Source organism: Danio rerio, chromosome 23 (genome assembly GCF_049306965.1).
Source record: "Danio rerio strain Tuebingen ecotype United States chromosome 23, GRCz12tu, whole genome shotgun sequence".
Lineage (NCBI taxonomy): Eukaryota > Metazoa > Chordata > Actinopteri > Cypriniformes > Danionidae > Danio > Danio rerio.
The window spans coordinates 1,891,154-1,917,634 of record NC_133198.1 but is presented as its reverse complement, the minus strand read 5'-3'; the positions used below and the strand labels follow the sequence as shown (position 1 = coordinate 1,917,634).

Genomic DNA, 26,481 nt, shown 5'->3' with positions numbered 1-26,481 from the left:
GGTTCAATTTAATAACACATGTCTGTGATTTCATGTACTGATTGCGAAAGGATAAGATGCCTAGATAATGCTGAATGTCTATCAGTCTTTAAAATGTATGGTTAAAAAAAATTATAAAAAAATCGCAGCTGCGGTTGCCGGAATGTTACCGTTATCGTTCATAGTTTAGGTTGGTGAACGAATCATTTGCTCCTTTGATTTTTCTGGCTTCTCCTTTGTTTTTTCAAGCTTAACTCTTGCTTTTGTCTGTTTCTGAAAGGATTGGATGTCAGAAACACTTCAATAATCACGTGCACGTTATTATCATCAGACCAAGAAGGTAGTTTTTTCAAATATAGACTCGCATAGGAGCGATCACGAAAAAGTGAAACCTCTAGCCCTTTTAGACGGCCTCGTTGAAATAAAAACAGGACACAGCAGATTTAGTTTTTCTTGGCTTTGTGGCTGTTCATCAAGACAACGGCAAGGTTTGTTTGAGCTCGGGTCGACCATGGCTTGTTATTATATGCATATAGTATTACGATGTAATGTCTCGGCTGTGTATTTAAAAATGACGTTTCTCTGTAAACCAAAAGCGTTCAGGTGTGCATCTAGCTCCGCCTTTTGGAACCCTTTTGCCATGATAGGTACCCTTTGCAAGGGGTACCAAAAAAGTAGTATGTTACGGTTCGCTTTTAGGTACCTTTTTACAGTGGAAACGGCCATAAAAGTGTACCGAACCATATCATACTGTAACGTAACAGGCCATAAGGGCCCACTCCTTTTTGGGGCCCTCTGAAATGAAAGCTTTAGCTATAGTTCTACCAGAAAGACTGAGGTTTCACATCATTCATAATAATTATCTCGTCAGCCTATAACAATAAAGGAAGCCCTATATGTAAGCCCATCTAAGGTGACGGTGTGGAAGTTTCTCTCCATCCTCCCCATCACCACCACCACCAAGTCGGCCTCGTCTCCACGTAGGGGGTTGGCTTCGCCCTGCCTTCATCTTCAGGCAGGATCTGCCCACTCATCCAGAGTTCTGCACTATAGATGGGGCTTACGCCAAAGGACTTTATGAAAGGATCGTAACGAATTCGCTTTGTTCAAACGTTTATCTGCCTCCTAAAGTCTTTCTGTTAGAATTACTATTTAGGGGCCCAATCAAACCAGCAACAACTGTCCGCGATCCCCCACTCTTTACCTTCGTCCACGACAAACTCACCTCTCCCCCAAACCCACTCTTCACTTCAGACCATGACAAACTCCGCTCTCCTGCCCAAACAAGCCAATTACCCCCCCCAATCTCTACTGTCCTATCCGTTAAAGGTGAAAATCCTGAAAAAATAAATTAAGAAAAAAAAATTACCGAATAAATTGTATTTTTAGCGCCTACCCCAACCCTAAACCCAACCGTCACAGTAATGTAGTAATATGAATTATTGTTATAGAGTCATAAAAAAATGTGTCTATATTAATGTGCATATTTCACTTCCGGCCACCTGCATGTACGATCTAAACTTTACCCATGTGGTCCCAAATTGCCTCATGTGCCAAAATATTGATAACAGTCTTATTTATTTATGCATTTGAAAGCTTTTATTCCAGCCCCCTAAATCCCTGTCATGTAAATGAACAGCCAAAAGCATGAACTGTTTTCCTTGTTAGCTTTTTAGTAAAATGTTGGTGTTCACAAAGTATATATTGACATTGGAATCCATGAATAACTAATTTTACTTTTTTTATGTTGGATGGACAATCGTCTAGTATATTACGCAATAACCCGGCAGTCTACAAAAGAAGGGCACATTTATCTTTCCTAAATTTATTCATTCATTTTCTTGTCGGCTTAGTCCCTTTATTAATCCGGGGTCGCCACAGCGGAATGAACCGCCAACTTATCCAGCAAGTTTTTACGCAGCGGATGCCCTTCCAGCCGCAACCCATCTCTGGGAAACATCCACACACACATTCACACACACTCTCATACACTACGGACAATTTAGCCAACCCAATTCACCTGTACCGCATGTCTTTGGACTTTGGGGGAAACCGGAGCACCCGGAGGAAACCCACGCGAAGGCAGGGAGAACATGCAAACTCCACACAGAAACACCAACTGAGCTGAGGTTCTAACCAGCGACCTTCTTGCTGTGAGGCGAATGTGCTACCCACTGCGCCACTGCCTCGCTCTCCTAAAATTATTTTAAAATATATCCAATTTGTAGTGGTTAGTCGACACAACAATTTTACAAAACGTCACTTCTCCCAGATGCTCAAAGAAGGTAATTTCCCACTTTGAAATATGTCAAAGCGAAACTCTTAAGTGTGGAAAATAAGAAGCAATTTTATATTCCAGTGAAGCTTTGCAAGTGCAAATATTCAGACTGGTCTTTTGCAGAAAATCAATTATTTCTCCCCGAGTTTATATTAAACATTCCTCACCCAGTAAATCAATCCTTACTAGATAATTAAATACATCTTTTCTACAGAAGTTGGAAGCGGATTCTCTCCGGACGCCACTTGACATGTCCAGATCTCAACATGACAAATGTTCAATCAGATGTTCTTCAGCAGCTCTCTCAAGTCTGCCAGCTCAAGCTTGGCAGTTCTTTCAGGAGTGAAAATGCCAGAGAGGCGGACTTCTTTCCAACTTGGTCAACCAAAAATAATAAATCTACATTACACAAATAAATACATATATGGGTTTACCTCTTACCACTACCTCATCCAAACACACAGCCCAGCAGATATTCGTAATTATGCAGTGTTGCATCAACACACCGTACTTGTGTTAGTAAATCTGGCAGCATACTTTAATATGCAGCCAACAGCATGAACTCATTTGAGAAAAAACAAAACAATAATATACTTTGACAGACTGCTGCAAGCGGATCATTTTAATGTGCTGTAGTTCTGTACTGTACTAATGATTCATCGCTTGCAGTTTTGTCATAGTAGAATCAGCTCCATAACACATGCTGTGCAGTGAAGGCACCTGACCGCTGCTGAGTACGGTAATAGATGGCGTAAGTACTTATGCATGGCAGTAAATGGCTTTAAGTGACTCTGTGCATCAGGGGGCATAGCTGGCTCTGTCTGTGGTCGTTTACGTGCGTTTTAACGAGGCATTCACTGCCCCCCTGAGACAGACCTGATGGAGAAAGGCCTGAACGGGACCATTGACTACGCCAACTGCAGCTCAGACTAAAATCAACAGCAGAATTACATGCTTTAGTGAGCGAGCCCCCAATAAAACAGTCCTTAGAGACTGCCGGCCTGGCCCTCCTCCCTGTGCGACTCCGTCCCTCCGACAGGGAAAAAGAGCCCACTGTTGAATTCGCTTTCTTCTCTGCATTCCTTTAGAGGGAAACCATGGCAATGCAGCCATCATAACCTTGACCATCCAAAGAAAACAAGACTCCAATCCAGGCAAAGAAGGCAAAATTCGCAAGAACTACTCTCCATTAATGCCTTGAATTAATAGTTTATTATCCCTGTCCGTTGAACGTGAAGTCAATTAATTGAAGTCAGACTATGCATGAGTGGAGCAAGTCCACCGAGACCCACCATTATAAACTCCTACTCTTTCTTCTTTGCTTACAGGTCCTTGTTAGGAACCTTGACCCGTTCCATTGGGAACTTGTCCATTCTCCCTGATTAAGGTCCCTAACTATTCACGTATGGGTCTTGTTTCATCTATAAGTGCGGTCCATTGTTCTTTCGTAAGCTTTTTCCTGCAGAAAGGACTAATTTCACTTGTTCCATTTGAGTCTCGTACACTTGCCTTTGAACCCCTTTCGTGCTGTCTGTAGGGGCCCTATTAAAGGCCCAAGTCAGACCGTCTCTAGGGTGACTGAAAAAATCTGGACCAATTACCTGTGACCCACCATACAAGAGCGAGAAAGAAGAAGAAAAAGAGCATTAAAGATACAGAGCAAGAGAGTTGTTACAAAGCATTTAAAACACCACCAGAGGCTTTCATGATGAAATATGACTCTTGAGTCGAGGTGCCGGGAACTTTGTCTCTGCCTCCTGCGAATGGATAGATGAATTATGTGGTCGGCACTACATTAAGACTCAATCTCAACACACAGAGAGAGAGAGAACAAGTAATAGAGCACACTCCTCAAGATGGATCCCTGGTTTCCAGGTTTTCACACCCAGCAGTACAGTAATTGGCCAAGTTTGCTGCTGCTTGTCTGCTCTATTGGGACACCCCAACACTACAGTGCTATTGTGATCGTCGAATCTAGCTGTTCCAGGAGGTATTTCGAGCTGCCCAATGAAGAGGTCCACTTCCAAGGCTACAGCTAATATTGACTGCGATAGTGATATTGTTCCACAGTTTTGGCTTCAACAAGAGACTCATAGTGTTGAGGATTTAGGATCAGAAATAATAGCCTAGTGGCACGAGGGGATATTTACCACGACACTTGAGGCCTAGTGCACAAAATAAGAACAAACTTTGGGTTGCAGAGTAAGTTTTGGATTGACAAATCCTAAGAGATGTAAACTGCTAAAGATGAGGTTCATATGTTACTATGTATCCCTAACACTTGATATAAAGTCAAATTTAGCGTTATCGCAGTCTGCTACATTTGTGGATATACAGTGAAACTAATTATTGGGTCTCACAGGACCACAGTGCCACAGGAATAAACATAATAGTAAATATAAACACAAAACTTTACATAAGAGCCAATTTTTAAAATATATATATACACTAAACTAACATGCTCGAACAGTCATCTAACTATATTAACTGATAGCTAAGCATGTGCTAAACTGTATGCAAAACCTAAGATAGACTATACAAATACTTTTACAATAGACCAGAGATGGCAAAAGAAAAAAACACACCTCCTTTATTAGGTAGAAGTACAGATACTTGTTTAAAACCACTCTGGTAAAAGCTGAATTACTGACTACACTTTCATACTTAAGTAAAAGTAAAGAAGTACGGACTCAAAAATGTACAAAAGTAAAAAAATAAATAAAATAAAGTTGCCGGGGCGAGGCAGCGGCGCAGTGGGTAGCACGTTTGCCTCACAGCAAGATTGTCGCTGGGTCGCTGGTTCGAACCTCAGCGTTTCTGTGTGGAGTTTGCATGTTCTCCCTGCCTTCGCGTGGGTTTCCTCTGGGTGCTCCGGTTTCCCCCACAGTCCAAAGACATGCGGTACAGGTGAATTGGGTAGGCTAAATTGTCTGTAGTGTATGAGTGTGTGTGTGAATGTTTCCCAGAGATGGGTTGCGGCTGGAAGGGCATCTGCTGCATAAAAACTTGCAGGATAAGTTGGCGGTTCATTCCGCTGTGGCGACCCCGTATTAATAAAGGGACTAAGCCGACAAGAAAATGAATGAATGAAAATAAAATTGCCGACTCTCTCTGTCACATCTGGGTAGTCATCCTAGCCTTTCTCATAGTAATCTTCATGAACTAGCCCACCCCTATTGGGAAGAATTGGGATACCCTTACCCCCTCAAGTGAACACAGAAAACAAGGAGAGATTGGGCCTAAGTGTACAGTGAATATAAAGAGAAGAGTGTTTATACAGGTGGTTTGTCAACTCCACTCACCTGTGTGAGGCACACTTAAAAGTGCACAATATTCTTATAGAGGGATGGAGTGATTTTTAAGAAAGTGTCTGGTGCAAATTTGTGCAAGTGTCAGAAAGATGAAAGCGTGTGTTTTCTACAGGTGGTTTGTGAAGCCCACTCGCCTGTGTGAGGCACACTCAGAAATGTAGATAAATGTTCTTTGATAATGAAATAATTTCAAAAGTGCACCGATTCATTGTTTAGAACTACTTTATACATATAAAAATAAGATGTACATTTTGATTTCATGAAAACTTTAAATAACACGGAGTTCCTCTGAATAGAAAATAATTCAAACTTATCATTACAAATTTATAATTAACGTACAAGCTTTTTACAGATTATTACAAAATAATCAGAGGGACAGATTAACTGTGAGTTTTGATCCACAAGGACTTTTGGGCTGTATGTTTTGTTGGTAAATAGCTGTTGTCCTGGTCATTAAAGCTTAGATGAAACAAGTTCTGCCTCTCCTTAAGCAGGGAAGGTCTTGGGATGCAATTGGAATGCTGAAAGATAGCAGACCTACTGAGCCCTTCTCATCCTGAGAAGGACGTGTTCCTGTTCCTCAGGCCTGCTAGAATCCTTTCCGTGAAACATTCCCAATCCAAACACTCCTGAACTCCGGCAAACCATCTCCGCAATTCTCCCCGCGAGCACCGTGCCATGACAAACACCCGTTTAATACACAGTCACTCCCACCAGCGCCGGCGAGAACCCAAGAGGCATTTTTCAAGACGAGCGAAACACATCCCTGGCGTTCAGGAGTACATCGCGGTCCAGGAACACAGCTCCGGATGGTTCTGGCTCATATGCGGTTTCTTTATAGAGAGGAGCTCATCCGCCAGGCCTTTCTATCTGAGCAACACTAGCGTTATGTGTTCATTAGGGAGCTGTCTCAAAGCCAAAAACGCCTCGTTTCCAGCACTCTGTGCATCTGTGAGGGGATTTGTCCAAGAGAGTTTCGCTCATTCGTCAGATATTTATCACCTGGATTTAACACAGCTTTCATATACATATATTAATTGTGAAAACCCAGCGGTGGGATTATGCATTATAATATTACGTAATTTCTGGCGGGGGGGAGAGAAAGAGGAACCTAACGAGGGATCTAAGGAGGCTTATAAAGGAAAGACTCTCACTGACGGCTGGCGTTCGGGGAGTGCATTCGTGGAGATACATGTCTATTATTAGGTGAGAGAAATCTGAAACAGATTTGATGAAGTAAAGTTGTGTGATGAGGCATGTAGCAGAACATGATGCAAATTAAGACATTGGCCCGCTATACAAAAACACACACACACGCGAAGAAGAAGAAAAAATCTCTCTGATGGAAGAGAATAGTGTGTATGACACGCTGGGATAAAATCTGGAAGACAGTTTAAAGCTGACTTTATTAAGATACTTCATCTAGAAATGAAAATCCTGTCATTATTTATTCATCTGTGTGTTGCTGTAAACACATCTGACGTTGAAATGTTGCCTCGGAAAACAGAAATAAGTTCACGCTAGTGTGCGAAAACTTGGGGGATAATCACATAGCAAAGTTGCTAAAAATTCGCTTAGGTAGTTCATTCACTCATTCATTTTCCTTCTGCTTAGTCCCCTATTTATCAGGCTGTTGCCACAGTGGAATGAATCGCCAAATATTCTAAAATGTGTTTTACATAGAGGATGCCTTTTTAACCGTAACCCAGTACTAGGAAAAACCCGTACACACTCATACACTATGGACAATTTAGTTAACGGAATTCATCTATAGTGCGACTGTGCGGGAAACCAGAGTAGAGGTCTGCATTCCCGCGGCTGTACCGTGGGAGCGGTCGGTAACTGGTTTAATTTTAGACGGGAGCGGGCGGTCTACCAATATCACTCCCGACTCCCGAGCGAGCGAGCACTTGTATGTATGTGTGTGAAGGAGACAGCGTGATGCTGCGTTTAGCTTGTTTGTTGCTGTGTGCGTGTGCGCACGCATGCGAATGAGTGGTGTGTGTGCGCGCGAATGAGAGATAGCTTTGTGCTATCTGTGTGTGTGTGTGTGAATGAGAGAGAGAGCGTGATGCCTATGTGTGTGTGTCACTTGCTTGGTGCTTATTTATGTGTTTGTGTGTGTGTGTGTGTGTGTGTGTATGTGTATGTTTATACAGAGCGCTTGTTATAGGCTGTCTGGACTCTGTATAGCTGTGTGGTTTTCGTTTTGTTCTCCCCCCGCTTGTTAGAGGGAACGGGCGCAGCGGGTAGAAAACGGGGCAGGTCGGGCAGCGGGACAACAAATGCTGAATATAAGCTAAAACCAGAGGAAACACATGCCAACACGAGGAGAACATGCCATCTACACACAGAAATGCCAACTGACCCAGTTGGGACTCGAACCAGCGACCTTCTTGCTGTGGGGCCACAGTGCTTACCACTGAGCCACCATGCCGCCTTGCTTGTCATCAAAAAAATTATAATAAAAAAAGTAAACAAATGTGTGAACGAGAAAGTTATAAAAAAAGAATGTGTGTGAGAGACAAAAAGTGTGTGTGTGTGTGTGTGTGTGTGTGTGTGTGCGGTCGGGGTTCCTCTTTTCTTGCCCTCCACCTCTCGAATCCCCCGTCCACCATAATAAACCTTTATACACTGTGACACTTTAGGCATGGAGATTATGACCCCCATAATTAAGGAGCAATGGGGGAGGTTTACACACACACACACATGCAGCTATCTTTATGGGGACGTCCCATAGACACAATGGGCTTCTGCCAACGTAGGCTCAATCTGAAAACGTAGCTCTATATACATTTCTGAAGATTAGGGATGCAGCAATTGTAGATTTTGGTTGTATGATTATAGTCTGAGGAATAATCGCAGTATCACGATTATTATGCGTTCTTTAATTTCTAAATACTACTAGTTTAGAAAATCATGAAAACTGCTTATATTTTCAAGTGTTAATTATCGCTGCTCAGTAAGCAATTAATACAGCACAAAGTAATAATAAAAACAAACAATATAATTCATTTCTCCTTGGGCTTAAAAATAACGTAAAAACACGTAAATAGACGTGTGAACATTTTGAGTTTGCTGGCTTCATTCACGCATCAAATCAGCTTCATTTGCGTGTCACTGGACGTGGATTCGCGTCATGAGCGGGGCTTATGTCTGTTCAATGACTCTACCTTCAATGCTAAATGGTTAATGTGAATTTTATTAAGAGAATAGCTGTGTTTATGTGCTTTAGGAAGGCTAAAAACAGCGTTGATTCGTTCGGCACCATGTCTAAGTCCACTCGATCCATTCAGAGGTGCACCCAGTTCATCAACTCCTTCAGAAACTAAACCTGTATGATGGAAGCTTTCAGCGGTGCTTCCGACTGAGCCGAGGCCAGTTTGAGCTGTTGATGGTGTCAACAAGAGGATTTCCCTCCTTTTTCTCGATATGTCACAATCACGCCCCGACAAGAGAAAGCTCTGGATTAGTTAACGCAGCATGAATGTCTGCTGAAGTTCAGATTGCTCAACTTGCACCGCTTTGTCTTTGCTTTGACTAAACATGTAAATCACTCGCGCTTGACGCTTCATTCTTATTTGATGTTAAGCAGCATTAAAGTGATACTTCACCCAAAACTGACAATTCAGTTGATTGACATTCTCCCTTTGTACGTGTCATCAGAAGGGGAAAGCCCCACCCACCAGTAATTATCGCTCCCTGATTAGCATAAAGCTATTCTAAACTGCGTCAGACCAATCGAGGAGCAAAACATGACCTCTCTAGACAGAAATGTAAAATATGGAGCAATCGCTCGCTTTTTAAAGTGTCTAATCATCTTGTTTAATCCCGCCTCTTTTCGCAGAGCCGTACGATAGAATTTCGCAAACTCAAACTCTGGTGTGACCGCAGCTTAAGACGTCAGTCTTGTATTTGAATCTGCCACTATGCTGACACACAGTCTTTTGTAGCTCCGCCCTCTTCTGAAAAGAGCACAATGTCATTTGAATTTAAAGTGACAGTCACCAAAACAGCACAATTTGGCTCAAAGGGTCAAATTTAAAACATTATGCGTGTGGTATTTTGAGCTGAAATTTCACACACACACACACACACACACACTCTAGAGACATAATGAGATTTATTTATGATCTTGAAAAAACTGGCATAAAAGGTCCCCTTTAAATATGTCTATGAGTGTATCAGGCAAATCAAGACAGATTCCCACAGTAAAATAATTTTTGCAGCACTATAAAAGTGTGTTTACATATCAGTCACCCACGTCCATGAGCTTCTCTGATCCGAAACAACCTCTCCAGCCTGCCCATTTCTCTACTGATGTTCCAGCCTGGCCTGTTCTCCGTCCCAATGCTCCTCCTAAGCCATAAATTAGGATCTCACCTTTCTACACAAACAATACCAACATCCAGGCCTGCGCTTCACAAAGTACCCAGAGCAGGCCACTATATTTAACCCAACAGCTGGGATTGAAGCGTCACTTTTCACCCATGAGCTCATTTCAGTCTCTCATTCCTCCCAAATCTTCCTTTTGCTGCTTTTAATCCTCCCGAGAGCCTGAACGGCTGATCTCAGAGCAGTTCTGAGCAGATTTCAAGCCAGTGAATGAGAGATTGATCTCACAGAGATCAGCGGGATTGTTTTTGGGATGGGGTGAAATGTGGACCAGCTCGCATAACTTTGTTATTATATAATCCAGCCATATGTAGAGGCTCGATATCACTGTTTAGATATCTAATACAGGCAATGATCGGCCTAATAGGTTTGCAAGGCCGGAGATAATAGTTAATGTCACTTTAAGTAGAAATCAGTGTTTAAAAATGAGCTTTTAAAAAGATATGCTGAAGTATTTCTAAAAGAATAATCATAAAATAAGTAAATAAGTATAAAACGTTGTGCATTTGCTCAGTTATGAAGTGATCAATCTATTTTTTAACCAGCACATGTTCTCCCTAATCCTCCTGCTGTCTTGGAGTCTTGAATATATGAAGTGAAGCCCTGTAAAAGCCTACTAATGGCCGAGTTGACCTCTGACTCCTCTGCCCTTGTCAGGGCACCGCTGGTGTCGGACAGGGCATATAATGGCTTCCATGACGGCTCTAAATGCCCTGTGGCGTGCCTGCTAGCTTTGCTAAGGGCAGGATGTTCATTTGCTGAATAGGGGGGCTAATAGCCTCCTGTCACTTGTCGTCAGGTTTGATTACGAGCGCGGGCTGCTGTGTTGTCCCTGTTTATTAGTTTACAGAGTGATGAAATAGCCTGCGTTTCATTACGAAGGCTTTGGAAAGAGACCCGCAAGGCGATTTAGGGATGTGCGCAACATATGCAAGCCTATGTGAATATAAATGAAAAGTAATGTGCTGGCGAATTCATGCGCAAAACTGGAATATGGCGTAAAAGATTAAAATAATGCAGCGATTCCGATCCAATGAGTCAAATATCTGAGAATTTTTTTGAGAAAATCGTCACTTCCTGATAAACTGGAGGTAAATATCAGACAGAAACATGCAGCTTTGTGGGGTAGGAGTAGTGAGACTTTTTCTTATCTAATAAATGAGTTGACCTCCGAAGACTAAATGCAATTAATGCATGAGGCGTGAGATGCTTTTTTGGAGCGCAGACAGATGCTTAAGACAGTTCTGGAGTTAAAAAATAATATAATAATAATAATACTGAAGCACTGTGATGACAGACTGGTGGCTGAGGGTTTTTAGAAATGAGCAAAACAACATTTCAGATGATTTACAATGTGCTGGAAATGCTGCTTTGTCCATTAACGCTGTCCATCGCACCAAATTTAATCATCACATAATCTATAAAATTTTTCAATGCGCATTTATTTAGTAAAAACATTTATCCTACTCAGTTATATCCTGTCGTCAGGTTTGATTACGAGCATGATCTGCGCTCATTATGGATATGTAACCCTGAATACATATCTACAGAGTGCAAAATACATCCGCTGCATTTTCATCCAAAGACCCCTAGGTGGAGGGCAAGGGGGCCCTCTGGGGCCCAGACTGCAAGCCTAGGGAGAGAGGCTGACCCCTGGGTAGCTTGCTGGAGTCATGGACCCCTAAGTGGAGGGCAAGGGGTCCCTCTGGGGCCCAGACAACAAGTCCAGGGAGAGAGGTGGACCCCTGTGAAGCTTGCTGGGGTCTGAGACCTCTAGGTGGAGGGCAAGGGGGCCCTCTGGGGCCATGACTGCAAGTCCAGGGACAGAGGTTGGACCCTTGGTAACTTGCTGGGGTCAGGGACCCCTGGTGGAGGGCAAAGGGGCACTCTCTCGCAAGTGCCAATCTCGTCTGCTTTTCTAACGTAAATCCACCAGAGGCCACTGTCGACTGACTGACTGATCGACCCACTCCCTTGCCTAAACCCAACCAATAGTGTTTTCAAAAACACTGATTGACCAGCGCCCACTTCCTTCTCTAAACCCAACCGACAGTGTTTTCCAAATCAATCCAGAAAAAGGAAAACCCTTGTGGCTGCTTGGTTTTTACCACATTTTCAGATCTTACCACGTTCTCACCCTGTTATTTTCTTGTTTATTTTGTTGTTTGCCTTTTGTTTTTGTCTTACCTGCTTTCTGGAACCATTCTTCATTTGTTTCTCCCTTCATTTGTTTGCTTATTCATTTGTTCCTTCGTTCGTTCATTCATTAATTCCTTAGTTTGTTCAGTCCTTCCTTAAATCCTTTCTTCATTTACTTGGCCATTCTTTTATCCGTTTGCTCATTCATTCATTCATTCATTCATTTATTCATATTTTGTTCCTTTATTAGGTCCTTTGTTCATTTATTCATTTGTTCCTTCCTTCCTTAGTTTGTTCAGTCCTTCTTTGAATTCTTCCTTCATATATTTGGTCCTTTATTCATTCGTTCACTCATTCATACTTTCATGATTTGTTCCATCCTTTATTAGGTCCTTTGTTCATTCATTCATTTATTCATTCATTTATTCATTCATTCATTCATTCATTCATTCATTCATTCATTCATTCAATCATTCATTCATTCGTTCACTTGTTCATTCATTCACTCATTCATTCCTTAGCTTGTTCACTCCTTCCTTGAATCCCTGCTTCCTTCATTTGGTCCTTCCTTCATTAGTTCAGTCCTTCCTTTGGTTCTTCCTTCCATTCCATGTTCAGTCCATCCTTCATTTGGCCCTTTCTTCTATTATTTATTTGTTCCATTTACTGATTAGTAATTTCAGTCATCAGGCGACATTTTCTCACAGTCACATGCAGTCTATAAGAGTCTCTGGGTCATTGCGGTTTAAGATTTTGGACATCTTCTTGGACACTTTTAATGCTTCCAAAAGGTTTGCTGCATTTATAAAGCGCCCATGTCTTGAGGTTTTTCAGTATGATGTGATTTACTTTCTAAGTGCAGTTTGATTGGACAGGAATCGCAGGACTGATATTTCTACTTTAGCCAATCACCATAGCGCCCTCTGGTGGATTCGTGAAAACAAAAACTGCAAAAAAAAAAAAAAAAAGGTAGCTCCTGGGACATATTTGGTGGTCTCCAGAAATGTATATAGAGGTACATTTTCAGAATGAGCCTGTGTTGCGATCTGCTGTGTTGTTCCTTATTATCCATTTACAGAGTGATGAAATAGCCTGCGTTTCATTACGAAGGCTTTTTTGAGCAATTTGGAGATGTGCTGAACATGTGCAAGCGTATGTGGATATAAACGAAAAGTTAAGTGCCGGCAAATTTATGAAGATATTCGACTGAAAAGTAAAACGGCTCGTTTCTGGATTCAATCGGCGGTGGTGTATATGTAACACGCTCTCTGCTAGAGTGGCTAAAGATCTGCCTCTGGAAGCAATCCGGGGTAATTTAGGTGTAGCTTACAAGAACATGAAAACCAGGCGTAGCGCTCGAGAGGCCGCGTCTCATCACGGTCCTCTGTAAGTGGTGAGAACATCTATCGTGTCAAAGAGGCAAACTTCTCAAACCCCCGCAAGAAGAGAAGGCAGAGCGATTCAAGACCATGGTGAAAACGGAGAGTTTCATCTTGTTTTTCTATAAATCGGGCCCCCTTGTCTGTGAAACACGAAGGTCAGATTTCTAATTGTACAAATGCAGTTGTGTCGGATGAGCAATTATTTCTCAAAGCTGTCCGAGAAAAGCAGTATAAAGCTGAAGTCACAATTTATAAGCCATATTTCTTTTTCAAATATTTCCCAAACGACGACTAGCAGATTCAGCAATTTTTTTACAGTATTTTCTGTAATATTTTTTCTTCGGGAGAAAATCTTATTTGTTTTATTTCGAATAATATCGAGAATAAAGATCTGAATAAAATCTGTTTTATTTTTTTTAAACCCAATTTAAGATCAATAATATTAGCCCTTTTAAGCAATATTTGTTTCTGAATTGTCTACAGATCTGTTGTACAATGACTTGCCTAATTACCCTAACTTTACCCTTATTAACCTAGTTCAGCCTTTAAATGTCTCATTAAGCTGAATACTAGTGTCTTAAAAAATATCTAGTCAAATATTATGTGCTGTCATCATGGCAAAGACAAAAGAAATCAGTTATTAGAAATGTATGTGGTTTTGGTAACCAATAAACACCATATTGATCTCGAGTGGTCATGGGGTCATCAAATCAATTCAAGCCAAGCCATGTTTTATTGACGTACATCTTCTCATAATACACTTTCTTTCAAAGGAGATTTGTAGAAACCCATGATGTCAATGGTTGAAGTTTTCATCTAATGATGTGAATTGAATGCAAATGTGGAGTTTTGCATAAAATATTAGAGAATAATGGTCACTTCCTGATAAACTGGAGGTAAATATCAGACAGAAAAATGTAGTTTTGTGTGGTAGGAGAAGCTGTGTGAATCTTTTTATTCTCAGAAGAGACACATTGTGGCCGGCGAGGCAGTGGCGCAGTAGGTAGTGCTGTCGCTGGTTCGAGCCTCAGCTCAGTTGTCGTTTCTGAGTTTGCATGTTCTCCCTGCCTTCGCGTGGGTTTCCTCCGGGTGCTCTGGTTTCCCCCACAGTCCAAAGACATGCGGTACAGGTGAATTGGGTAGGCTAAGTTGTCCGTAGGGTATGAGTGTGTGTGTAGGAAGGGCATCCGCTGCGTAAAAACATGCTGGATAAGTTGGCGGTTCATTCCGGTGTGGCGGACTAAGCCGACAAGAAAATGAATGAATGAATAATGATGTGCCCTCTACTGGTCCACTGAGACATTACAAGTGCCTTACAAAACGAATGTATGTTTGAATTCATAAATAGTAAACACAGTATCACTGGGAAGCAACTTATCACTGAGAAACATCCATTAACTCTCATTCACACACATACACTGAAGACAATTTAGCTTACCCATTTCCCCTATAGCGCATGTGTGTAGACTGTGGGGGATACCGGAGCACCCGGAGAAAACCCATGCCAACACGGGGAGAACATGCAAACTCCACACAGAAATGCCAACTGACCCTGCCAAGGCTCAAACCAGCGACCTTCTTGCTGTGGGGTGGTTGTGCTACCCACTGCACCACCTATGTTAACATCATGAAAGAATAATCACAAAAACAAAAGCTGATGCAACAGGGAAGACATAAACATGAGATGACCTTCAGGTCACAGTCGGTGACAAATGTGCGAACAGTGACAGACAACGACATTTTTAAAGCTCTCCAAAGCTTTCGGGACATGCAATAACTTAGTCTAACAGTAAAGGGCTGTTTACGATGACAGTCATCTGCAGTTACAAAACAACTGCAAGCCATTTACTGTACAGTCGGGGTTGAAGAGAGCTAATGTAAATAAACAGCAGTTCAGAGTAGCGGCTACCGATGAGAATTGATGTGATTTGCTGACTGATACGCTTAGTAATGAATATAATTACAGTTGTTTTCTGCTATATAAATATATAAAATAATATATATATTTTTTTTACAGTTACACTGTAAAAACTGCTGGGTTCCACACAATCCCTTCAAATCATCTCCACGCAAATCTGATTGAGCATAAAACAATTAAATTGTCACCCCAAAACACAAGGGAATTGTGTTGTTTCAGCTCATTTTAAATAATTAGATTGAACAATCAGAAAAAATATTTTTGTGTGTCCTGTGTTGCTGTCTTTTTTTAGGGTGTCCGCGGGGTCTTAAAAATTATTAAAAGCTGATCAATCAATTATGTGAAAATTAAGGTCCTAAAAAGGTATTAAAAAGTCTTAATCGTGTTTATACGAATTTTTATTCCAGCATTGTCCAAAGTGTTTGACAAAAAAATAAATAAATAAAATATATATATATATATATTATATTATTTATACAAACACACACACACACACACACACACACACACACACACACACACACACACACACACACATATATATATATATATATATATATATATATATATATATATATATATATATATATATATATATATACATGTATATATGTATATATATTAACATATATATATATTTTAACATATACATATACATATATATATATATATATATATATATATATATATATATATATATATATATATATATATTTCATTAATTTTCTTTTTTAGCTTAGTCCCTTTATTAATCCGGGGTCGCTACAGCGGAATGAGCCGCAAACTTATTCTGCACGTTTTTACGCAGCGGATGCCCTTCAAGCCGCAACCCATCACTGGGAAAACAAAATATATTCATTTTCCTCCTAATATTAACAGCGGTGTGCTCAATCCACTTGATTGATTGGAGCCGGGTGAAGCTCTCCCGTCCGGGTGATGTCACGTAAATTGTGACAAATGCAGGAAGGTGATGTGACGCTCTCTACCTGTAGCGGAACTATAGAGTAAAAAAGGCAGCAAAATGGGAAAATATAAGCTTGCATACTGCTGGTTGGAGGAAGATCAATTTAAATAGAGGCTGAAGACTGTTGCTGAAAACAGCAACGTCATTTAATCTAGGAAGCTTTGTTTCTTTCGAGCTTATCTGAGCTCTGTTGCATGGTTTTGCTCCATTGTTTATTAACAATGGTTTATGAAGTTAAAGGTTTGATACTGATTAGAGGTCTTCAAATATTCTGAGATCTTTAAAAAGTCTTAAGAAGGTTTTTAAATTCCATCAATGCATTGTTTTTGTTGAATACTGAAATAGTTTAGTATGACTAAGCCTTTTTTTCCTTCTTACCTTGAAAATTGTGGGGTATTTTTGCAATAAGTCTCTATTCATTTCTAACTCTGGTCTATAATGAAAAAGGACAGCGTTTTAATGATTATTTCCACATATAAAATAGTCAGTATTCATAATTTTACTCATCAACTAACCATTTTTTGTTTTAAAAATGATCAAATTATTTCATTTGTTTTAATACGCTTTATGTAGTTGTGGTCCTTTCTATGATAAATATTTATGACAGACTTATTTATTTTTCTTCGAAATATTTAAAAGCACCATGGCGAAATTAATAAAATGTTTGCAATTGAATAATTTGTGTGAATGTGTGTGTGGATTTTTCCCAGAGATGGGTTGCAGCCGGAAGGGCATCCGCTGCGTAAAAACATGCTGGATAAGTTGGCGGTTCATTCCGCTGTGGCGGACTAAGCCGACAAGAAAATAAATAAATAAATAATAATGTGCCCTCTACTGGTCCACTGAGACATTACAAGTGCTTTACAAAACGAATGTATGTTTGAATTCATAAATCGTAAACAGTATCCCCGTCCAGAGTTTGGACCCATTCAATAATCGTTCACACGTGTTTATTAAAGATCTGACACTTTTCTGTGCATTCAACCGTCTAAACAGTGAAAGTTCAAGACACCGTGACTCATGCGTTCAGACAAGATCAGTTTGTTTTCAATTTTCTGGAAGAAACAACTCGTTTTTAATGAAATCTTGCTGCTGTGGACGACCCAGACTTAATATGTGTCCTGAAGACATCGAGATCTCGTCGATTTTATTTGACTGCTCCAACTTTTGAAGTCCATGTGTCTGCATTTGGTACGTCGGGTTTCGGAGCTTTGTCTGCGTGTGTCAAACATGGACCAGATTCTGTCCAAGACAAATTCATTAGTGCGGGAGATGACATCAGATTTCTGGACTTGCTTAGCCAATGCATCCACGGGATTGGAGAGTATTTGAAGGCCCAACGAAAGCGTTGTGAGACGCATATGGACCATTGTTCAACTACGGGTACTTTTAGCTTTGAGAAGTTGCGTAAAAAAAACTTGTTCAAAATTATCGTATCACAGCCTCGTAGGTTTAAACAGTTTGTCTAGTTTTAAGATCTGTCAGAGGACAAACTTAGATAAGAAGAGAAACATTTTTTCCATCGTGATCTGAACAAATGTCAATTCCAGCACATCTCAATATACAGCTCATTGCAAAATGAAATAAATGATGGCAGTCAAACATTGTCTAAGATCAGTTTTGTATCTAGTTTAACCAATCTTTCCACAATATACACAATGTAAATAAATGTAAAGCATATTCAAACAAGAAGTATAAGAGAGGGGTGTTAAACTCCTAAAATGTGTGCTTATTGCCTTGTATTTAATAGGCCTATGTTGTTGTTTTTTTCAACACTGGCATTGAGAATGAAATTTAAAATCGTCCACACAATCAAGTCAGTATTTAATATATGTCTTCAGTATATCTGGATTTCATATGTACGCCACTAGTTTGAGCTTACTAAGAATCAATCAGTAAATGCAAGGTCAAGTCATGAAACATCATCTTGCACAGAAATCGATCATAAAATCTGTAAAGTACATTCTCTCACTGAAAGAGTTTAACATTTGTAGGCTTTTCTCAATCTGTCCTAAATTAATCTACATTTAACACAAGAGCCTCATTCTGAGCTGCTACTGCCATCTATTGGATATAAACAGATCTGCATGATGTCCCTCGCTGATTGGGTTGAGTTCATTTTGGACTACGGTGATGTTACCTATATGCATGCTTCGTCTCAAAGTCTGAATGCATTGGATACTGTTTACCATGCTGCACTAAGATTTAGAACTAATTTTAATTCCCTTACTCATCATTGCGTGCTGTATACTGGGGTAGGTTGGTCTGCTTTGTCCATCCGTAGTCTCAAGCATTGGCATATCCTTGTTTCCAAATCTATACTGGGTTTACTCCCATCATATCTACAGAATTACATTTGTAAAGAGCCTGTTCTTAACTATGGTCTTCGGTCACAGGATATTTATTTGCTGTCTGCTCCTACAGTGCGGACTGAGTTGGGGAAAGAGGCTTTTAAGTACGCAGCACCTTTTGCATATAATAATCTGCAAACACAGTTGTAGTTTAAAGAATTGATTTCACTACATGCTTTTAAAAAGACTATAAAAGATTTAGAAGTTGACACACAGGTTTGTTGATGTTTTGAATAGTTTGTCAGTGTGATTCACGTCAGCTGTTAATAGTTTTTTTGTTTGTTGTCTGTTAGACCCATGTGACATGTATACTGCCTAATCTTGGTCAGGACGCTCTTGTTAAAGAGATTTTTGATCTCAATGTGTCTTTCCTGGTAAAATAAGGATAATAATAATAATAAATTTACAGATCTGTAACTGAGAACGCTGTATGTTTGAATTAGCGCTGCACAATATATCGTTTCAGCATTGATATCAATGGGAATATGCAATAATAAAATCTGCAATTTGGACTGCTGATTGTAATTAACCAGGAAATAGTTGAAAACACAGGCAGAGGGTTTAACCCGACTACACTGTCCAAAAAAAAAAACTTGATGCAGATTTTTTGTTGTTGTTGTTGAATCAGCTGTCAACCCTAGTACTGCAGTTGACTTGATTTAAGTTGAGCCAACTGAAAAAGTTGTTCAAGTTGCCTTACAAGTTGAAGTTGTCAACTTTTTTTTTTTTTTTTTTTTTTAACAGAGTACCGTGAACACATTTATTTTAAAATGTCTGTGACTGTATACGATTTCAAGCTAATTTAAACCATTTGGGCACAAAAAATATATATAAAACGTGCAGCAAAAGCAAATGTGTTAAAGATTCATTGTATTTTCATTTTGTTGAAGACTATGCAATGCTATATAAGTCTGATAACATTGTTTGATTACATTGCCATTATTATTATTTATTTATTTTTTTTACCAATTATAATTATTTTAGGGTTTTCACCTTTATTGGATTGGAAAGTAGAGAGAACTGACAGGAAGCATGGGGAGCAGAGAGAGGGCAAGGATCGGCTTTGGACCGCGAGGTGAAATCAAACTTGGGTCGCCATGAGCAGCGGAGTGCATGTGTCAACGCACTAACCACTACTCCACTGGCACCAACTACCATGTCATTTTACATTTGACCTTTATACTGTTAGAATATCCAGAAAACCGCAAAGCATCTATTTTGCTTATTTCTTTGTTCTATTTTATTAATTCATGTTTACAGTCGCACAACATCATAAGACGTTAATATTAGGTTAGATTTAGGTTGCCAGTTTCTAAGGACAATGTTTTTTGACGTCCAATAACAATGTGAAAATATGTTGATATTTTGTAGACTTTAGGTTGTGTTGGAAAGTGACCAAAATCCAACGTCGAGCCAACATCTCAAATTAACGTCATTTTGACATCAAATTCTGACATTTATTCGTCAGTTATGGCAACCAAAAACCAACATCATATTGGTAACCTCCACACAACGTCAAGCTGTACCATACTTAGAAGTTAATATTTGGTTGATTTTAGGTTGCGTTGGAAAGCAACCAAAATGCAACATCTGCAACGTTGGACACTGACGTCAGGCTGACGTTGTGGTCTGACGCCAACCCAATAATCATTTCCAAACAAAATGCAACATCCCCTCGACATTGGGGTACAACGTCAATCTGACATCATGCTGATGTTCTGTGCCTGCTCGGATTTTACAGTGAACTCTTCCCACACAATTATCACAATGTAAAATGATACTTCCTAATAGTGTTATTAAAATCATCTTATGGAATTACAATAATATTGCAGAGAAACGGATTATTGCAATGTCAGTTTTTTTCCAATAGCGTGCAGTCCTAGTTTGAGTGGTTGTTTTTCCAGCTCTGTTGGACACACTGGCCACAGGCTGTAACCCAACGGCTGATGTAAAAACTCTCTGAACAGTCTGTCATTTGCTCTGTAAACAATACAACTCGACCCAGAAGGCCAAACCCAACGGCAGACTTCAGCCGGGCATCAGACTAGAGTTTCAGTCACATGGCAAGAGTCAGGAACCCTCAATAAGCAGGCCAAGAAGAAACACGGTTTATTTTGACCGCAGTGGTTCATGCTAACGCTACCGACGCATCCTTCTCCGATTCCAGAGGACATAAACTGGAGTATAAAAACTTCTGTTTTGGTTCCGCCCTTGTAAAACACAGCACATGTGATTCATCGATGACGTCTTGAGCATGTAATTGCTCAATCACAACCTTTCGCCAGGCAGTTAAGATATCATTTGTACTATTTTGTAAAGAAAAAGTACATACTTTTGAGTGTGTAACAGATTAATATGCAAGCTATACTACTTCCTCTTTAACATACCGTTCTGTTAGTGATGTGACCTGTCAATCATTTGAACACATCATCAACATATCTTTCATATTTAATTTCCTACCATAGTAGATTCAGGCGACGCAGTGGCGTGGTGGGTAGCATGTTCGCCTCACAGCAAGTAGGTCGCTGGTTCGATCCTTGGCTCAGTTGGTGTTTCTGTGTGGAGTTTGCATGTTCTCCCTGCCTTCGCGTGGGTTTCCTCCAGGTTTCCCCCACAGTCCAAAGACATGTGGTACAGGTGAATTGGGTAGGCTAAATTGTCCGTAGTGTATGAGTGTGTGTGTGGATGTTTCCCAGAGATGGGTTGCGGCTGGAAGGGCATATGCTGCGTAAAAACTTGCTGGATAAGTTGGCAGTTCATTCTGCTGTGGCGACCCCGGATTAATAAAGGGACTAAGCCGACAAGAAAATGAATGAATGAATGAATAGTAGATTCAGCAGCAGCGGTGTGTTAATCTGCCCTTCACAAATCTTTGATGTAGAGAAATCTCCTCAGGTCTTTGGGTTACTCTGCATTCACAAGTTGATAAACAAACACGTATATATTGAAGTTCACATTGTTGTTGTAAATAAAATATAACTGCGATAACATGATTTAAATATTTTCCAGTAGGCTAGATATTAATTAAAAGTCATTCAAGCAACTTTACTGTAGTGTTGCATGTCTGCCATATTTATAGTTTGTTCATGTTTTTAACCCGAGTTTGCAGTTCTAATCGAATTTACATCCAATGCACAATGTATTGTGGGTAATATTAGTGGTTAGAGTACAGACTGTTCTAGACTTCAAATTTCAACCTGAAATGGTCAGTCTGATCTCACGAGGAAACATAGTATTTTACGTTTTGTCAGCTAAGTGGCTAATTCGTAAGAATTCGTACGAGTTCGGTCGTACGAAAATGTACGATTTTAAAAAGGAGGCGGGGCATCCAACCCCACCCCTCATTGGGTGATGAGCAAATCGTACTAAATTGTATGAATTATATTGTAAGAATTCAAACGAATTAGCCACTAAGTGTGGTTTATTCATAAACAAATTTCGAGAGGATCACATGCTGTTTACTCGCAGTTAAAAAAAAGGTCAACTATGAGAGGAAAAAGTGTGTTAAGTCAGTCGCATCTTTTTCATTCTCTACTCAAATGAAAGCAGAGGTGGGGTTTAAGTTAATGTGACAGCAGTGTTTGAGTTGTCAAGATGACTACGGAGACTTTCGTAGATAGGAGAGACTAGTGGTTGCTGTTTTAAATTATGCAGACTTCAAAAATCTTGAAGATAACAATACTAGCCGGCAGCTAGCTCTCTGCAACTCTCACATGGTCGCCCACTGAAGCTAAGCAGGGTTGCGCCCGGTCAGTACCTGGATGGGAGACCACATGGGAAAACTAGGTTGCTGCCGGAAGTGGTGTTAGTGAGGCCAGCAGGGGGCGCCCAACCTGCGGTCTGTGTGGGTCCTAATGCCCCAGTAGAGTGACAGGGACGCTATACTGCTCAGTGAGCGCCGTCTTTCGGATGAGATGTTAAACCGAGGTCCCGACTCTCTGTGGTCGTTAAAAATCCCAGGATGTCCTTCGAAAAGAGTAGGGGTTTAACCCCGGCATCCTGGCCAAATCTGCCCACTGGCCTTTGTCCATCATGGCCTCCTAACCATCCCCATATTCACTTGGCTGCATCACTGTCTCCTCTCCACCAATCAGCTGCTGTGTGGTGTGCGGTCTGGCGCAAAATGGTTGCCGTCGCGTCATCCAGGTGGATGCTGCACACTGGTGGTGGATGAGGCGATCCCCCACATTTTGGAAAGCGCTTTGAGTGCCCAGAAAAGCGCTATATAAATGTAAGGAATTATTATTATTATTAATACTATTAAATATTAAAATTAAATTGATATCAACAACAACACTCTCACACAATACACAACTGATTTAGTCGTTGTCTAGAAACCTAAAAGCGGCAAAAGTTTTTGGACTATACCAGCACGTTCTGTGTGATCAGCCCCATAACCGGTATTTTTTTTCTAAAAAACTGTTTTTGGAACTTATTGTTTAATCAGGAAACAGAAATGTTAAAATACCAATTCTGCTTGGAGTGAACTGAATGGATTTTTTTTTTCTTTTTTCATTTTTAAGCCCTGGCTAAAAGTGCAATTTAAAGACTTAACTAGGTTAACTAAGTTAAGTGAGCAAGTTAGTGTAACTAAGAAAGTCATTGTATAGTCATTCTGTAGACAATCCAAAATAAATATTTTTAACAGGGTTAATAATATTGACCTTAAAATGGTTAAAAAATAATAATAACTGCTTTTATTGTAGCCGAAATAAAACAAATAAGACTTTCTCTAGAAAAAAAAATCCTTGCTCGTTTAAACTAAAGGAAAAAAAATAGTTTTAAACGATTTCTCAGTTTTCGAAAGTATATCCCTGAGCACATTTTTTCAATGAGCCTGCATGTGTTTCAAACATCTAACTAAAGCAGAGGTGTCTAAACTAAGTCCTGGAGGGCCGGTGTCCTACATAGTTTAGCTCAAACTTTCTTGGACGTTTTAGATTAGCTAGAAAGCGCTTGATCAGCTGGTTCAGGTGTGTTCAGTCGGGTTTGGAACTAAAATATGCAGGACATCGGCTCTCCAGGACCGAGTTCGGGCACCCCCAAAGTAAAGAGCTCTCTTTCTTACTAAACTAAACCTGAAAATTGTGGAAAAATTGATACCAATATAGACCATCATTCCCTCAAATTAAAAACCTTGGCCATGGCATGTCATTCCTCGGGTCTTCTCTTATAGGCCTCTGGGAAAACCGTCTCCTCGCATCAGCACTAAAAGCAAGACAAACTCTGAACACTATAGGAATTACACGGACACCACAGAAATCTGCACCTGCTCCGGACAATCGGACAATCCACACCTCTCTCTCGGCAGGAAAACGTCCTGCATAAACTTCACACCCAAGAAAAGTTTCGAAATGCGATTTTGCAGATGGTCCAGATCCAATTATGAATGAGAAGGGGCCGAGTATCCGCCCCTGAGGGACTGTTCGCTGGATAACCCTGGCCAAAACTAAGCAGGCGTTTTTGGGCGAAACCACAGGATGCCGAACAACCAATCAGAGGACGCCATTCCTCCTTTTCATCAACCTAGATTTATATCACAACCAATCATCTCACGGGGTTTCTGTTTGACACGACCGGTCCCGCGAACCAGACAACCAAAACATTTGATCCTCTCTGAGTGTTGAGCACACAATGAAATCACTAGCACATGCTTCAAAGAAACACACACAGAGTCTACAGTATTTAAGAAATCAAGAGCCGCATACTGGTGACCTCTCTGACACCGGGCCACTCAAAGAGCGACTGCATAAATAAATAAAGCGAAACCTGAGAGAGACTTTGTTCTTGCAGGTACTAAAAGAAACGACTCTTTAACAATGAATAGCTGATGTCACTTTTACTGGCGGGTTTACATAGACACTTAAATCACCAGCAAAACCAAGACAAATCCACCACAGTTAATGAATTACATAGAAAGAAATGTTGGGAAAATGTTCCCAAATGCACTATATACAGACGAAGTCAGAATTATTCGCCCCCCTTTGAATTTTTTCTCTTTTTTAAATATTTCCCAAATTATGTATAACAGAGCAAGGAAATGTCCACAGTATGTCTAATAATATTCTGGAGAGAGTCTTATTTGTTTTATTTCGACTAGAATAAAAGTTTTTATTTTTTTTAAACTATTTTAAGGGCAAAATTATGAACCCTTTAAGCAATATTTTTCTGATAGTTTACAGAACAAACCATCATTATATAATAACTTGCCTAATTACCCTAGCCTGCCTAATTAACCTAGTTAAGCCTTAAAATGTCACTTTAAGCTGTATAGAAGTGTCTTGAAGAATATCTAGTAAAATATTATTTACTGTCATCATGGCAAAGAGAAAATAAATATGTTATTAAAGATGAGTTATTAAAATAATTATGATTAGAAATGTGTTGAAGAAATATTCAACAGAAATTGGGGGACAAAAATAATTGGGGTCTAATATTTCCGAGGGGCTCATAATTCTGACTTCTAGAATTGTTACACACAAAGTGCTCAACTTAATTGAGAACAGACAATTTTGACTTTTAATATTTTCATCCATTTCTCAGTGAATAAGCTCATATTTTTTGCTGAAACTGCAAACAGATTTATGAAATGGATATATTAATTAAAATAATATTTTAGTCACCGAACATCTTTAGAAATAGAAAGACAATACATTTAATGTGATGCTACAAAATTTGTACCTAATAAACTGGCCGGTGAGTTTTGAATTCCAGTACTTTTAGTGTCAAGCTATGCTAAAAAAAATAATACAAATTAAAAAAAGGATTTCAACATGAATACTAAAGTGTTTCTTGATCATCAAATCGCCATTTCAGATTTCTGAAGGATTTTGTGACAACGAAGACTGGAGTAAAGATGCTGAAAATTCAGTTTTACATCACAGGAATAAACCAGATGTGTTCGAACATTAATCACTGTAAAAAAATTTAAAATTAAAAAGTAAATAATTAACTAAATAAATAAAAGTAATAAAATAAATAAATAAATAAATTAATTAATTAATTAATAATATATTTATTTATTTATTTATTTATTAATTTTTAAAAAATTTGCACAATATTACTCAGTATCACAGACCTGTGGTACACCAGTTTTCTGTGTCTTTCTATGGCAGCATATGCATATATAAAGTGTGTGTGTGTGTGTGTGTGTGTGTGTGTGTGACTGCTAGCTCAGCACAAATCTACATCATGCAGTGTTTATATAGGCTGACCTCTGACTACAAAAACTGTATTTAGCTGCACGTTTGACAGATTTAACCTGACCGCATCTATGATTTACATTTGAACATGTTGTTTTCACTGACCTTTAAAAGTCCTGTCTTCTTTTACGTTCCCCAAAAGAAAATGTAAGTCATACAGGAACGAGACGAGGCTGCGTAAATGCTGACAGAACTGAAATATTCCTATTGAAAGAATCTGCTGCATGTATACAGCAAACGCATTTGTACACTAGAGATACATTTATTCATTCATTTGTCTTTGCCTTGGTGTCTTATTTAATAGGGTTCACCACAGCGGAATGAACTGACAACTATTCCAGCATATGTTTTACGCAGCAGATGCCCTCTCAGCGGCAACCTAGTACAATTTAGTATCCAGTTCCCCTATAGCGCATGTATTTGGACTGTAGAGAAAACCGGAGCACGCGGAGGAAACCCACGCGAACGCGGGGAGAACATGCAAACTCCACACAGAAATGTCAACTGACCTAGCCGAGGCTCGAAACAGTTACCTTCTTGCTGTGAGCCCTGAAATCGCATT

The 26,481-nt window shown here is 39.8% G+C and overlaps 1 long non-coding RNA gene across 2 annotated transcripts in view; it reads left to right on the top strand.

Moving 5' to 3' along the window:
* Positions 1 to 26,481, top strand: part of LOC137489174 (uncharacterized) — a 34,603-nt gene that overhangs the window by 3,205 nt on the left and 4,917 nt on the right. The window contains exon 1 of one of the 2 annotated variants that reach the window (XR_012398929.1): positions 6,327 to 6,774. The exons of the other annotated variant lie outside the window; for it this stretch is intronic. This is a non-coding gene — a long non-coding RNA (uncharacterized lncRNA). Of the gene's footprint in view, positions 1 to 6,326; positions 6,775 to 26,481 lie in introns of those variants that run through there. 2 annotated transcript variants of the gene reach the window in all.